The following is a 17618-nucleotide window of genomic DNA, read 5'->3' as shown; positions in this document are numbered from 1 at the left end:
GAATGTGGTATTTTGGGGAACTCACTAAGCTTTATGCTTATGGTTTTCATTTTATGTTTCAAGTACTGCTATTTTTCAAAGGGAAGAGCTTGGGCTGATTGTAGAGCACACACCACACATTTCCGCATTATGTGATTTACTCTGTTAACGATGATTTATTTATAAAGCTTTAATTACCTTTGTTTTATGAAGATGATATGATTTACTATTTTAGTAATTTAAATTTGGAAAAATTTTGGGTCTTATTTTTGGGACGTTACAAGTTGGTATCATAGCCTTAGTTTGAGGGATCCGGGCATGCTCTCGGGTGTGTCTAAACTCAAACTCGGGTTTTGGTGAAGTTTTTTTTAAATGAAAGAAAAATGATTTAGAAAGGAAAAACAAGTTTTCTAATACAAGAAAGGGTGTGGTGCATGCAATCGACCAAGCTCAAGTAAATTTCTCCTAAATTGCCCATGCATGTTATCTAATAGGATTTGATTTTTGAATCTATGAATCACATGCTAGTTAGGGCTAAGCATATGCTTAGTATTTGCATTATAGAATTCAAGGAGAAATGCATTGTATGCCTATTGTATGAGCTTGTAGATTTGCATGCCAGTTCTGCTTAGTCAGTGATAGATTGGTCTGTTAGGGGATGCCTTGTAGCCTAGGAAGCATGGGATGCTAGTTTGGGTATAAATTGTATGCGTAAGGCAGTCGAAAACGAGAGTACAGGTTCCTAGCATCAGTTGTGGTGTGTGATATTAGACGTTCCATGGTTATTCTATGGCTTGGAGTGCTACTGCATGAATGCTGCTTGTTGTGTGCTTTGTGGGGCTCTTAGTTGATGTAAGTTAGTTGTTAAGTGAATACATTAAGTCACATGTAATAAAGGTTGAATAACCTCAGAGTGATGGATTTGACCCTATTGCGCAACTCTTGTTTGAGTCTAACCGTTGTAGGGACAATTCTTTTACACAAAGGATTATCTAAGCTTTGTTGCATGTGATTGTGTCCATGAAGTAGCTAACTGACATTATAAGGAGGTCTTTAGTAGCTGATGGCAGGGTGAGGTTGGGAACCAAGGGAAGCCTAGGTAGTGCTTCATTGGGTTTGGTCGCGCTGTGTAACGAGTATTTGGGTATCAGTTTGAGAAGGTGACTTAGAGCGTTTGGGATGATTCTTGAGGAAAGTAGGGATAGGTGTGGAAGGTACTATTGGGCACGTACTACTAAAAGCATAGGATCCATACTTGAATCGGGGAAAGTTTCAGAGAATCTAGGAAACCTATGGGTTGAGGATCCTTGAGTATGTCCTAATCATTGCATGTAGTTTCTCAGTATTGTGATGAGCTCTCAGGAAGGAGGATCCTAGGTAGTGCTTCATTGGGTCGATCGTATGGTTGGATTGTTGTGGAGGTTTCACTAGCCTTGGTTATTATCGGAAACTTATATTGCTTTGGAATTTTGATTTGGTATGGGTAAGCATTATCTCGGGATGGTTCGTTGCTATTTTCTGGGGGGGGTCGTATCTTGTTGAGAGGGTTCATTGTGTTCGGTTGCTATTCTGGCTCTTTGATGGGATCAATTCAGGGGTATTGTTTGAAGGTTCTATGGTCAGGATTAGCGGGTTAGTTCTCCAGTGAAGTCAGGGTTCAGTTGTTTTATATTTTCATCTAGTGGGATCGTCAGTCGTCTATGGAAGAACTTTTGGGTTCAAACACTACCGCTGCTAGGGGAGGAGCGGTAGTAAGAGGATGATGGTGCCAGTTGCATGAGTTGTTTATTCATAGGAGGTGTCAGGTGAATTTTATTTTTGCATGGGTTGTAGATGATTAGAATTCAGTAATTCTTTAAGGATGGATGTTAGGGTGAAGATTAGCTAGTTCAGAGCAAGGGTTATGGTTTTTAATCATCAACATAAGAACTTAAGGAATTGATGTGGTATCATGGGAGGTGATTGGAGTTATCAGACTTGCTAAGATTTCAGGGAATATTCTTCTGGATTTCAAGAGTTGGGCGATCATCGAGATTAGCTAGTAATGGAACATTAGTATTGGTAAGCACGGTTCATAGATGTTTCATGCTATATGAGGTTGGATGGTTAGGAATCCGTTGGATTTATAGGATGAGAGAGCTTTGACGAATCCAAGTGGGGGAGAATCGATCGGAATTTCCAGGAGTTGGATTGGGTGTGGAACTAGGGCAAGGTTTACATCCTGGTCAGGAGGAGAGACGACCCAAGTGACCGTTTGGATTGAGTTTGTGTAAGTGGGAGTTCAAGAAACTTCCAATAGCTGGTCGGCGTCTTCTTTTTAGCAGGCTTGTGGATGTATCCAGGTTGAAAGTGGTGTTAGAGCCTCGTTGCCCGTTCTTGTATGATGAAGGCTTTGGAGTTTGAAGGATGACCATAAAACCTAATTAGATTCAATTGGATGCGGGTTTCAACCCATCATGAGTGGGGTTGTGATGGTTTGGGTGGTAAGACCATGGATGGTAACCATGGTCGATTGGAAGTGTTGCAATACTGCAATGGGATCGTAACACTCACCAGTTGAGGTAGCCTATCGTTGAGGTGATCATGAGTATAAAAGAACATCGGTTTGTGCCTTGGGCAGGATGGATAAGAATTTAGAGAGCATTTCTCTATTTTAGGTTGAGGATCATTGGGGTCCAAGGCGGAGTCGGGCCTGTGTAGCTCTAGATGAGTGGGACCCATAGGCGAGGCTTGCTCCGTGGTATAGTTTGGTTGGGACCCATGGGTGAGGCCCGTGTGTATATGGAAATGTTAATGGGATCTGATAGAGACTGTAGGGTCGAAGTATTGGATTTTGATTTGCATGATTGAGTATGTGGTCAGCGAGTGGTGCAGAGGAATGCTTAGGCTAGGATATCCTTGTCATTTGGACTCTTGGGAACCTGGTGGTTGGACCAGGTGCGAGAGTGGTAGTGTCTGCGATGGTTTGGGAACCTTTATAACCTAGTTTAGTGAGGGGTTGTTGTGAATAAAAAGGTTTTGGGTGAATTACAAGTGTAAATCCTTGGATCTTGGGTTATGAGTAAAGTATCGAGTTGGTTCTTAGTGGGAAACCACGTTGGGAATCACAGGTATTTGTGTGCAAGGTCTTCATTTCAGTGGAATATGAATTAAGGAATATGTATACCAAGGGTTTCGGTTGAAGGGTTCAAGGTTAAAGGATGGTTTCAGTTTTGATAGTAGATCAGGCTCTTATGATTGTGTTTTGGTTTGGTTCTATCTGCGTGGGGATCAGGCTAGTATGGGGTTTCAGAATTTCAGCAGCAGTATGTTGGTTCGGCAGTTCAAGGAAGCAATTTCTTGTTCAGCACTAGAAGGTTTATCTTCCATTTTGTATTGCGTGCTGATTATAGTCATGGGATTGTTATCATCAGGATGAGCCTCTCTCAAAGGAATATCTAATCCCTTTTTTCAAGTGAAAGGTTGTCAACAGAAATGTATGATATGTGATTCTGTTTCTAGTGGGAACCTCAGGTAATCAGCAATTGAGTAACCAGTTGGGAGATAAGTGAAATGCAATTAGCAACGGTTTAGTGCGGGCGGTCTGTCAGGGAGTCAGACCAATTCAAGAATTCCGATTTTAGGTTTAATAGATGCTGCTCTTCTGCATGGGATTGATTTAGGCCAGGAAGGATTTGTTCATTTTCGAATTTTGAGAGCCCTGCTAGGGCTGGGCTTGGTTGCCTTAGGGAAGGGTGTTGTGTATTTGGAATTGTGGTTGTGTTGCTCAAGTCGTCTGGTGCCTGGGATAACAAGGAATGATTTCGAGGATGAAATATAATTTAAGTGAGGGAGAGTTATAACGCTCTGTCTCAAATCGTTTCCCATTTGGGTGTGGGTAATGTAATTTAGATGATCCGGGTGTTCGGTTTGCGTTTCGGAGCCAAGGGGTTTTTCAGTAATGTGTCAGCTCGGGCTCTTATGGAAACTAGATTTTTTCAGGAAATCTTAATGCGCGTAGGAGTTGATAAAGTCGTAGAGATGCTCGTTACCTTTTCATGGATATAAAGATCATTAAAAGCGGATTTATAATGAAGAAGTTATGGCCTTCAGAGTATTTTAGGGTTTAAGGGAAATTCTAGTACACGGGGAGTACATAGGGAGTACGCGGGGCTTACTAGTGCGATGCTGAGTATGCGGGTCATACACTAGTGTGCGCTAAGCATAACAAGAAGGATGGATCATGAAGCCTCGGCCTTGTACGTTGGGCATACGAGGAGTATGTGTTGGATTTGGTGTCTAAGCCCGTAACTATAACTGGGATGTACTTGACCCAATTGTAGCATGGTCCTTTTTGGGTTGCCTTCACCAGTGCAACTTGATAGGATGGATTTTGAGAATAAGGTTGTTTATGGTTTATTAATATATTACAAGTATAATATATTAATATGAAACCATATTATTTAATTAGTATCGATTAAGAATTGATTTGGAATTAATTTTGTGATCAAAAGAGACTAATTAAATATAGGGGTTGATTATGTAAATTAATCATTCTTGTAGTCTGGGCCAACGATCCATGATCATGTAGGTAGGCTAAACTAATCCATTGATATTCCATGGAGGTTAAACCCATGGAGCATGAGAATGTGGAAAGTCATGGGTTATTAGGGTTTGCAAAGTGTAACCCTAGCATGTGCAAACCTATAAATAGAGCCCCTCTAGAGCCAAAACCGGCTACACTATATCTTGGAGATAACCAACTTATTCTCTAAAGCCTCCTTTTGAATTTTGGTGTTTGTGAACCAATAGAGGCATCTCACTTGAGGTGCTAAAGCTTCCAAAGGTCAAGAACTCTACCCCTACTCCAGAGATAAGTATCCAAACTAAAGTTTTATATTATATAGCTTCAATTGTATGCTATCTAGGAGAATGCTTTGGAAAAAAAATGCATGTATAATTAGAGAAAACATAGATCCAAAGCATTTAGGGTTGCATGTGCACCATATGAGTGTTATAGTGCTCAAAACCCAACAGTGGTATTAGAGCCTACGATTGTTTTCTATTATATTTGATGCTTACTAGTTTCTCAAAGCTGAAAAATCGAATTTTTTGCATCTTACTGATGGACTCGCCGAGTCTACTCGCTGACTCACCGAGTCCACTCAGAAACAGCCCAACTCGGCGAGTCCAGTTCATGTAATCTACGAATTGGTGCCCCTGTGTGCAAAATTTTGAGTTTCTTGGCCTGGTTTGGATTGGGAACACCACCACAAACTGTTTTGGATCATTGGAAATGTTTTTAATGATATGGTGGTGCTTGTTCTCATCCAACCACAAGATAATTGTCAACGTTTTAAAATAATTGTTGTTTTTATATGATAAACAAAATTGCTTTCAAAATTGTTGACTTGAAATTATCTTGATTATGAGTTTAGTTAGATCATAAATTATGTGCTAATTCTAGTTGTTAGAAAATGATCTAAAAGAATTTTAATGACCTCCGTAACTTTTCCTCAAGTTATGGAAAATGAAAAGTCTCATACATTAAATTGACATTAAACTCATAAGTTTTGGAAATGAAAGGAAAATTGTCATATATTAAGATAATAGGTTAATTATTTGTATTATTTGATATGAATTGCCTTACTATATGAGTTAGATTATATCAGCAAAATATTATATGATAATTTTACTTGTTAGAATTGATCTAAATATTCTTTTATGAGTTCCCTAATTTTTCCTCAAGTTATGGAACATGAAAAGTCTTCTCATAAATGGTTTTAATGAACTCCATAACTTGTCCTCAAGTTATGGATTATCAAGAGTTTTTTCATAAAACCCACATTAACTCATATGTTAAAGAATTGAAGAGTTTTGACAAGGTTCAAAACTTGCCCTCAAGTTTTGGAATTTGTAAAGTCTCACTTTTGAATCATTTAAATTACAAACCTGAGAATTTTAAAAGTTAAAATTCAACCCTTATACTTTATAATATTAAAAGTTAATATATATATACATATATATATATATATATATATATATATATATATATATATATATATATATATATATATATATATATATATATATATATATATAAGACAAGTCTGTCTTACCGTTAGTAGGTCTCATTCACAAAGTTGGTCTATAAAGTGGGTATAAGGTTACTGCCTATAAAATGGAGGTTTAATGGGTGTCCACTCTCACCCACCGCTTCCTTGACTGGTGGAGGGTCGTTAGTCGAACGTGTAGGATACAGACATTAATTCTCCCTCATTAAAAGTATAATGATAAATATAAAGTAACTAAACTTTTATTAAATTCCCAATCTTAGTTACTTTAGGAAAAATATGAAAGATGTGAAAATCCATGAAATTACACTTTGCACAATTTTTAAGTCGTTAGTGGAGCGTGTGTGGTCAACCGTAACACTAATCCAGAACTGACAATGTGTGAAAAGGGTAACTTGGTGTTAATCATAGATCAATGGAGCGTGTGTGGTTAACCGGCACATTGATTAGGTGATTTGTAACATTAGGTGTACCAAGCTAATTTGCATGGTTATTCACACCTTGTTTATGATCCTCGGTGTCCCAATCAAAAGGATTGATGGATGTAGTACATGTTGATATGGACTATTCAGATCCACCACAAAGGACGATAATTCTATTCGTCATGATTTTCTGATGTTTCTGTAAATATGGTTGTGTTAATAAGATTAAGCATAATTTTGTTGCTTTGAAAAGATTCAAAGAGTAGTAGAACAAATAGAAGAATCGATTAGTCAGAAAGACAAAAGTTTCTCCAATATTTAAGGAAAGGAGAATACTTTAGTGTCATGTTTTATGACCGTCTTAATGATTTTGGAACTATATTCAATTGATCCTCGAAGAACATATTAGTGCGATTGTATGACTAAGAAGATGAATCAGATATTGTTGAAATTGTTCAATCAAGAAATGATTCATACTTCATTTCCAATCAAGTTTTAGAGTCATACTCTAGTAACTACAATTCATATAGTAAACTCCTTTCAAATTAATAAGGTTGAAAACACCTCGAAATGTGGAGTAAAATGTTTTCTTACTATAGCACATATAGAATTGGAGTTGTGATGTTTTTGTTAATCAAGAAACAAATGATAAATTGATACCTATTCTATGAAGTGTTTTCTTGTCGGGAATCTACACAAACTTTTGAATATTTGTTTTAGCTTTTCAAGGAATGTCCCTTGAGAGAAAACTCATATGTCAAGAATTTAGTGAGATTCGTATTGATCTTGAGACTTTCAAGAGTCAACCGACAATAAACCTTTTAGTTATCACTAGCATGCAACCTGAGGTTGATAACTTATCGTGTTTGGTTGACAAATTCTTATTTATATGAACCTTCTAGTTCAGTTGGCAATGCTTATGAGTTCTACGTTTTTCATTTAACTGCAAAAAGAAAATCATGTTGGTCAGTGAAAGTACATTGATCAATATGGGTGAGTTGCTTAATAACACAGAAGCACTAGCAGGCCCTTGTGCTATCAGAGGGAAAGAAATTTAGAATAACAAAGTTTAGTCCATGAAGGATGCACTAGTAGGCCCTTGTGCAATCGGATATAATGAGTCGATTCCTGTATGCTTCATGTATATGATCGATTACATATGCTATAATATTTACTTATTCTTATTTTTCCAATTGCCTTGAGCATTGAGAGGAAAAGGATTAGAATTTTTTTGTAACTAGAGTTGTTAAACAACTATCAAGACTAGTTTGATGTTTACTGAAAATTGGATGCTTATGGACAGTTGGAAGTATGGTTTTTTTGGGAGGACCATAGTGACATGTTTTAGATTGAGATGATTCTTGTTCAAAATTGACAGTCATGTGGGAATATGGAAACGTTTCCATAGTGTGAGTTGGTTATTAAGTCTACATCTAAATTAGAAACTTTAATGCAAGAGAAGTGTTCAAGGAGTGTACCTTCAATTTGAAACTTCATTATCATGGACTTGTATCTAGTAATGAAGTTCCAATGGAACATTCTGTAATATTATTGGCCCAGTCTCTGTGATTTTGTTGCCTCGACATCACAGAAGGTTAATGCATGTAAAGTTGGAATTCCAATACATTTTAGATATTGACAGGAATTTGGAATTGTGAATAAGCATCATTGGAATAATGTCCAATTGATCTGTTAATAAAGGAAGTAGCATAGAGAGGATAGTATGCATGTTCATAACATGACATGACATGACTGATGTTATTTAATTCAAGTGGTTGGTTGATTGCTCGAAACATTATACAATAAATAAAGTTGTAATTATTATGGTGATTATTTAATAGAGATTATTTATATTCAATAGGTTTGAGATCGTAGTTAATTAGTTTATTATTGTGTTTCACTTTGAATGTTTTACTTTCTGAATAATTTGATTATTTAAATTCCATAGTCGCTTATACTTTAAGAAGTAAGTAGTGAATTAAGAATGTCATGAATTGGATTGTAGAGTGTCTAAGGATTTTAGACATAGCAATCGTATTGCTACAACACTCATGAGTACTTAAAATGGAGATTTAAGTAACAGATAAATCCAGGCTTAGAGAATTACTTCATGGATTCTTTCACGGGAAATTCTGAAAGGATAATATCTTATATTCTTAAAGCAGAGACATGTTAGTTGTAATTTAGAATTTGGTTCTGCATTGGCATTGCAAAAATGCATCAGTAATGTGATGTTATAAAATGTAGTGTCATGCATGATTTAATGAGTAAATGATACATGCATATGATTCGAAGTTTATTCGTTCCTTTTGACTTAACAGTAAAAGGCGATATCTTTGGTCCCGTTGATGATTTGATATTGAAATTCATGTGCAAGGCCTTTCCTGGACTGTGTTTATTTGTTTAATTAGTAGTATGAATCTAGTCGTCATAAAACAGAAATCGAGAAATAGAATCTTGGATTAAGAGATTGATTATGATCCATGACTCACATCCATATGAAATCTTGCAGAACGAATGAATATTTGATCACTTATATTATAGTCCTAGCCCTAGGGTATATTCCAACCCAATATACAATCATGGGCCTAGCCTTCGAGTTTCTTTCAACCCATAATATACCATTGCGCCCAACCCTGGGGTTTATTTCAATCCAATCATAAAATAATGGGCCCAACCCTAGGTTCTATTTCAACCCAGTCATACAAACATGTATGAGTCACATAACATTTATCATTCTACATAAACAATTTGGTGGGCCTGTATTGGTGCCTTCGACCCACAGGCACAGTGAGAAGACTCACCTCTAACTTAAGATAATTGAATCACACACTCGAGTTGCTGCTATCACGGCTCCTCGCACTAATTAAAACCCAAAGACAACCCTAATTAATAACCAATGTTTAACAAATAATTAATGGTCAAACCCATATTTTATCTTACCAAGGGAAAAGACCAATTTTTCCCTTCCCATGCATGACTCAATAAACAAGGCCCAAAACCCCTAACGACCCAAGGCCCAAAAATGGCCCAAGTGGGTTCTCTGGAAGTACGCCCTGTATACTATTAATTACGCCCAACATACCACTTTCCCTTGAAGGATTACGGGGCAACAACCCTCTATGCCCAACGTACCTAGGGTTACGCCCAACGTGCCCTTCAAAAGGCCAAACTCTCTATTAAGATCTTAATGCTTAAAGACCTATCGGCTAAACTTTAGATCTACTCCTAATAAACTTCTAAAGTCATAAAGTTGAAACCTTTATGACTTTGCTTGGCTAGAAGGATATCAAAACTAAAACACTAACTTATATTGCCATCTAAAACCCCATAACTCTTGCATGGATGAATACAAAGGACCAAGCTTGCATTTTTATGTCAGCAAACACCAAAAATGTCTGAAAGGAAACCTCAAATGGTCACCAAACCTTGGTCTTGTTAGGTTGCTAGTTATGACCTTTTGTCCCAAAAACCTTGGTCTAATGAGTATGGTATGGAGTAGACCATACTCATTAGACCAAGGTTTTTTGGGATAAAAAGGTCAGAACTTGCAATCTAATAAGATCTCACAAGGCCAGCATCAAGATTTGAATTTTATACCTCCTGAAGATGCACAAAGATGAGTAGATTCTGGACCCCTGGAGTATAACACCACTTCTCCAAAGATCTTCCTTGACCACCAAGAATAACAAAATATCACTCAAGAGCCTCAAAACTCACAAACAAAAAATAGGGTTTCGAGATGGGGGTTAAGAGGGATGGAGGCTGGAGGTAAGGAAGGGTTTATGGCCATAAAGTCCTTTAAATAGGGTCCAAACCCTAAAATTTAGGGTTTTCCCTCTGCATGAGTATGCCCATAGTACACATGTGTACGTCCAACGTACGTGAGGAAACCTGCAATCATTCTTAATGACTTACGCCTGATGTACCTATCTTGTACGCCCAACGTAGGGACCAGCTTTGCAAACTTTTAATGAATCATGCTAAATATGAAAGATACCTAGAACACTGTCGTTACAATAACAAGAGGATACCTTAGGCCGGTCGACATATTGTATCCTCACGCTCTAGCACGAACTCTTTTATTTATAATATTGAGAACCATCTCCCTCTAGCTCTCTCTCTCTCTCTCTCTGATTTTAATTGGGGAATTACATCTTAACTAATAGACTGTCGCGCCGTGATAAATGTCGCATGTCTCACCTATATGCCAAATGCTATGTACTACTGCCATGTGTCCCACCCTCTTGACATGTGTCTTCCTGACTCAGCACGTTTCCAACATCAAACACCTCCTGATGCTGTGATATTTGCTACTCACACCATGAAGTCTCCTGCTGCCACGTGTCCCACCCTCTTGACACATGTCTTTCCCACTTAACACGTGTCCAACACCGGACACCTCATCACGTCGTGATATTTATTACTCGTGTGGCGGCATGATCATTGAAACATGTTGACCACAACTTCGTCCATTGCGTCATGCCATCTACACAGTCGATACTCTACATTCCAGAAATAACAACATACATTTCGAATGACCGTAACTTCTTCATACGAATTCCATTTTCGACAAACTTTATATCTAAAAAAATCTCTCCATGTGAACTAAAACTTTCTTTAAAAATATGCTGTTAAACATCAATACACAACTTAAGGCATCTACATGACTTATTTCACATACTTGTCTTATAAACAACTTAATACCCCTTTCGGGATAATACATGTTACAATAATGGGTATTACACATGCTTATGACATGTGAGTCTTGTCTTTATAGGGAGTTTTCGGCGGTGTCAGCAAGATCCTATATCGACGAGAAGTCTTTTCCGTTTTCTTCGATTTCGACTAGATGTCATAGCTTGGTGCCTATGAAGGTTATTGTGTTTGCATGGCGTATATCTTTGGATAGGCTTATTACTCAGAATAACCATGATTTTAGAGGTTTGGATGCCCCTTCCTTGTAGTGCCCTCTTTGTGATATGGAGATTAAAAACAATTACCATTTGTTTCTTACTTCTCGGTTTTCAATGGAACTTTGGTTGCGATTATTTAGATGACGGGAACTTAATGATCACTTTATTTCTTCTTATGAATACTAATTGGTTTGATTTTTCTCTCTTCATTACTATCGTATGGTGAAAGCTTGGTTGGAGGGTTTTTCTTTTCTCTTTGGTAGCACATTTGGAATTTCAGAAATATTTGGGTTTTTTCTTCTTCGATTCCAAGGGCGGCACACCTATTCAATACATTTGTTACTCAAACTTTTTTCTTGGTGTAATGCTAGGCTAAGAAAAGCATTAGCTAGGTTGGGTGGCTTGAAAACCTCCAGTTGGCTATTACCTGATGGTTATTTGTGTTGACTAGTTTCTTAGTAGTCTTTTTAGTTATGTTTTAATAAAATTTTGGGTTCTAAAATAAGATGAAAATCTATTTTATAACAAATAACATATTTTTTTTTAATATTTCGTTTTGTATAAAATTTTAGTTAGGACTTGTAACTTTAGCAACGACTTTAAAGGATTATTTATGCGATTTTACTTTATAATGGTAAAAATGAAAGCTAATAATTTTATTAATGTTTTTAGTTGAACAATATAATCAGGGCCGGTCCATTGATTTTTGATACCCAGGGCGAAATAATTTTTTTATGCCCTTATATAGAAAACTCATAAAGAAAAAATTTTATAAACAAAAATGCAATAAAACTTTATAATAAAACAAATTATTCAACAAAAACCTACAACTTATATCTTGTTTTATTAATATTAAACTTGATAATTAGTGGATTGGGTTTATAAAAAAAATCAAATCGGTTAGTTTTCTAAAATAACAATATGTTGTTCTTTTATGATCTCAACCGAAGAATAAGAAACTAACAACAAACTTTTGCTTTGCAGTTTTTTTAGGATTATAATATAAAAACTTATGTCTATTTTTTTACATAACTAATCAATCCACCAAAATCAAACAAAGTTGTTTTTAAAACAAAACAATCCTACATGGAATTAGATCACACCAAAGCAACCTTGACAACAAATACAAGCAACTAGGATCGAAAACAATGCCCCTTAAACTACATGTGATGGGGTGTCCCTAAATAGCTCCTTCAACTTTCTTTTACTTGTGAGATGCCCTTGAAACAAGTCCTCTACAATCAGATTCAGATTCAGATTCAGAAAGAATGTTTATCTTCACATCACATAAACAATAACATAAAATTTAGAAAGATTGTTTTATACAACAAATAATGAACAGTGAACACAAACAAATTTCAAAATTAAACTCATCAAATTCTTAAAATCTGATTTCTAAAACAATATATACAAATATGATTGTTGAAAGAATAAAGAAATCAGATACAAATCTGATTTCGGAGCTCAAACTTGGAGAAAACAATACAAAAATCACCTAAATCTGATTTCAAAACAATTGAGAAATTAGAGACAAAAACCAATAAGTCTTAGAGAAGAAATCAGATATATATGAAATTAATCAGATTTCTGAAAGAAACTTACATAAAAAAGATTTCGAGTTTAAACTTACCCAAATATGATTTGATGATTTCTGAAACAACAACATCGAGCACAAACACAAACACAAACAGAGGAGAAATTTGATTTGATTTCTGAAAGACTGAAACAGAAATATGACTTATGAAATAGAAAACTTAGAATGAACTCTTTGCGACTTTAACTATTTTTTCCTGTAATGAAATAGAGAAGAAATCAGATCATCAGATGAATAATAAATCAAGTAGATACTAAAACAAACCAAAATAAACACAAGTTTCGATTAAACTCACCTAAATCTGATTTCTTAAATAACCAACAAGAAACGAATCACACCCAAATCAGTGAACTACGAAATCAGAAATTCAGAATCACCTTTTGCTGTATCAAATTAGAGAAAACCAGACCAAATTAGAGAAATCGTTGCTTTATCGGACGAAAGGTCGACTGATGATGATTAAATTGATATTTGAGAGGTATATAATATCGATTATTCGATCGGAAGGAAACAAAAGAGAAATTCGTTCTTACTTTTTATTTATGAGAGACGTTCTAGGTAGGCATTGATTTCTAGCATCGACAGCAACACCAGCGGGATTTTAGCCTTCTAGGCACGGGCGATGTTTGATTTATCTATGAGCAAATCGATGATTGCTTGGAATTGGCATGTCTTCCCTAGCTTTCTTTCTCACGTCGGTAAACAGATCATCACCATAGGCTAAGTTTTTGAGCCAATTTTATATACATATACAACTAGCTGGACTATTTTTGATGCCCTCTGCCTGAGCCCAAGTCGCCCATGTATGGGGCCGGGTCTGAATATAATCGTAAGAGGAACATTGCCCACTGGCAGCTCATGAATTTCAACTAATCCCATCCATGAACACCGGCAGCTCATGAATTTCTAGTGATATCATTAATAGAGTATTTTTTTTCGGTTTTGCGATTATTTCGGTGTGGTTTCGGTTTTTAACCGCAAAATGAGTTGATACGGTTTTGCGGTAAAATGGTGCAGTTTTTAATGTCTAGATCAGATTTTTGTTGAATATAATTAAAAATTATAAATAATTTTGTTAACTTTCATTTATTGACTTTTGTTACAAATAATCACCATTTTGTTCCATTTTATTTTTCAACTTAGTCACTAATTTTCTAACTCAACTAAAGAAAGCATGTGGTTAAGTAGCAACTGGTTGTAGGCTAAAACAAGGCTTCATGCAACACTTTCTGTGTGATGCGCATATATGGAGCTATTGTAAATCATCCACCCTTTATATTCATTCACCGGTGATGTGGGACAAGTTCCCAACCTAAATGCTGGAAACCATTCTTCTTTCATTCTTTTTTCCCTTATCTATATTATTTATGTTTTTTTAATTAATTACACAAACATATATACATCACCTAATTAAATAATTACACAGAATCCTCCCATTTATATCTTTTAATTGGTTTTATGCTTTTAATCATAGCTATCCTTCAAGATAAAATATGTTATGGATTATTCAACAAAAGAATTTATACATTTATTAGTTTGAGATACTTATCATCTATTTCATTAATAAAAGAATAGTTTTATTTTTCTTTTAACATGTGTCATTTTATTAGGCCTTCTAATTAATTATATATTTTTTTGTCATGTGTCATCATCCTAATTAATACATACTACTTGTCAACCTATTGATTTTTCATTTCAAATTTCAAATTTCAAATTTCAGATTTTTCACTCTAATTACATTAAATTAATAACATTATAATAAAAATTAAAATAAAATTAATACAAATAATAAAGTGATATAGTTTCACATATTTATTTAAATCAATGATTATAATTTTATATAACTAAAAAATCTCTTAATTAATAATTTATTTAAAATAATTTATTAAATTTTTTTGAGATTTTACTATAAAAGTTTAATTAATTCTATAACCGTGATTCTCACAGATTATAAAATAGTTTTAGAATAAATAAACTAAATAAAGCATATATAAGGAGTTAAAATTATATATGGGGTGCGGTTCGGTTTTTTGCGGTTTTTGCAAAACTAAAAACCGCACCGCACAGAAAGTCAACGTCAGTTTTTCTTTCGGTTTCGGTTTTTCGATTTTAGTTAATGTGGTTTTTTCGGTTTGTGGTTACCCCTATTTATAGTTTACCTTATTATTATAAATAAGTAAATTACCGATCATAATAATATTATAATTTCAAATTACAAATAAAATTGTTGGATGAGGTAGATTTATAAATGGGCTAATATTCAAGGTAGTGGACATTTGGAATCAAGGTAGTGTGGTAGATTTATAAATGGTCCAATATTTAAAAACCAACAAAAATTGTAGGGTGAGGCAATGGGTGGACTTAGAAAAAAAAAACTAAAGGGTTGTACAGATTTTTTAGAGGTTGTATATTAACGGATACTTAATTCCATTATCATTTTTAAAAGGGTTTATAAACATTGCTCTGTGGCAAATTCATCCCTAAACCATTATTTATGGATTACCAACAAATTATCAAGGATTTATATTAAATTTTTATAACGAAAAATATTTGAAAGATGATTTGTGTTACTATGTGTGCTCTATATTAGGTACGTTCCATGCTACCGTCTCATGAAGTGTTGCACACTTGCCATCTAATTGCACATTGGCAACTCATGAACAATTGCACATTATCTTTTTATATAATGAGATTTTAAAATCACCTTTACATAATTACTATATCACTTTTGTTGAAAAATAAAGTCTTCCAAAATATCCATCACTAACCAATAATATGGTAGGGATCATCTGATCACAATACATACTACTAAAACACCACACATCATTATTTTAATTAAAGTTAAAAAAGTAAAATAAAAACATAGATTTTTTAAGAACTGTTTTGCATTCAACAAAAAACAAACTACATTAATTTAAAAAAAATACGTTAATAAAAAAAATTACCATAAAACATAAAAATTTCAAACATAAAACACTGCCCCTTATTCATATATTTTGCTCGGATGGATTCTTTCAGAGCAATTTTTTTTTCCAAATATTCGCCCTCGTAGTCGTCCACTTTTATTTTCAATATCTCAAAATTATTTTTTGTTTAAAACGTCATTTATGCCTCTTGAAATGATGTTTGTGCTTCTAGCATTTTTTGTTCTACCCGACTCATCATCACTGTCTTGCTCTCTTGTAGTTGGACATATCAACCAATTCTAATTTTTCCAAAATGATCGATAATGCTAGATCCCGAAGCGGACGAAGCCATTTTTGTTGTATTATTTCTTCCTATTGGACGACGAAGAGGTTGTTCATCTTCTAGACCTATCGGATCATCATTGATGTCGATGTGTGTTTGGTCGTCCAATTATTGTGACTTTCCATTGGGGTTATACTTGAACGCTTTGAATCGGAAGAGGTTTGTGAAGTCCCTTTCTGATAACTCTTCCCATTTTGGAGCATCCTTCTATTTTACCCAAGGTTTGAGGTATGGAAAAGGTTTGTGGGGTGCCTTTATTTTTTCAAATTGATCCATAACCGCCTTAAACACATTGAAATTGCTTGACTCGCTTTTGTGAAGGTTGCTAAGATTGTTGTAAATTCCACCAAGTTCACCACATTTTAGCCTCAAATCGCCGTACTTTGAATTGATTTGGTTCGTATTTCGACTTTCACTTCCCATTAAACCGTAGAACACACTTCAAACTTTCCCCCCTAAACAATTAAAGGTTTATCTATCTCCTTCTATGGAGTATTGGGAAGCTGAAACTCATGCTTGTGCTAACTTATCTTCTTCCTCTTTTGTCCAATTCACCCTTTCGCTTTGATTGGTATGAGTGGTTTTAACGAGTTTTTCCTTTCTTTTTTTTGGTTGGGGTGGTGACGAAGGCTGTGTTTCGGCTACAAAATCCAATGAATTATGGGGTGAAAAACACGGTTGTGAAGGTTGTAGTTGGAAAGGTTGTTGGTATACAAAAAGGTTTTGGAATTATTATGGAAAGAGTTGTTGATAGGATGGGAAAACTTGACAGGTTTGTTGAAAAAGTTAAGTTTGTTGGATATGTGAACCACTTTGGAGCAAATTCATAAAACCACCTTGAAGTGATTAAATGGTCGGGTATTTGCAAGGAGTTGTATCTAACGCATAAGTGTTACCGGGCTTGTAGTTTCGATAGTTTGGTGGGGTATTTTGATTAGGATCCATGGTATTCAGATTCTAAACAATATAAAGTTGTGTATGTAAATAGATGAAGAGAAGAATGGTGTGAAAAATATGGTTGTATATAGTGATATTTATAGGTAAATGTATTAAAATAATTAATTATTTGAAAGTGACTGTTCTACAACTAGTCTTCGAAGGTCAAAGAGTAGATGAAATTGATTGGTCGTTGTAACTTGTCGTTGGCACCACAAATCACCATGCCCACGGGTCACAACAAACACTCAGGGTGGTGTTTGTGTTAGTGGTTCGTGGCCAACTAGACTACGACGATATAAATTATCTATATATCGGATGGTCTAATATTCTCCACTCATACATTATCAATTATTCTATATTTTTTAAAAAATATTTTAATTACACATAAACAATGATTATCCATTAACATAATAATTATTACAATAAATTTAATAAAAAAATATATTAACTGAATAAAAAAGAAACT

The 17618-nt window shown here is 35.0% G+C and overlaps 1 long non-coding RNA gene across 1 annotated transcript; it reads right to left on the bottom strand.

Annotated features, from left to right (window-relative positions):
- Positions 1 to 12420: 12420 nt before the first annotated feature.
- On the bottom strand, positions 12421 to 13658 carry LOC111915786 (uncharacterized). Its single transcript, XR_002858283.2, has 4 exons — positions 13498 to 13658; positions 13260 to 13347; positions 13001 to 13160; positions 12421 to 12605 (listed from the first exon to the last, which is right to left on the bottom strand). It is a non-coding gene; the product is annotated as an uncharacterized LOC111915786 (long non-coding RNA).
- Between the last annotated feature and the right edge of the window lie 3960 nt (positions 13659 to 17618).

This window comes from Lactuca sativa, chromosome 3 (assembly GCF_002870075.4).
Source record: "Lactuca sativa cultivar Salinas chromosome 3, Lsat_Salinas_v11, whole genome shotgun sequence".
NCBI classification, from domain to species: domain Eukaryota; kingdom Viridiplantae; phylum Streptophyta; class Magnoliopsida; order Asterales; family Asteraceae; genus Lactuca; species Lactuca sativa.
The sequence above is the reverse complement of the archived record's forward strand: the minus strand, read 5'-3'. Positions and strand labels throughout refer to the sequence as shown.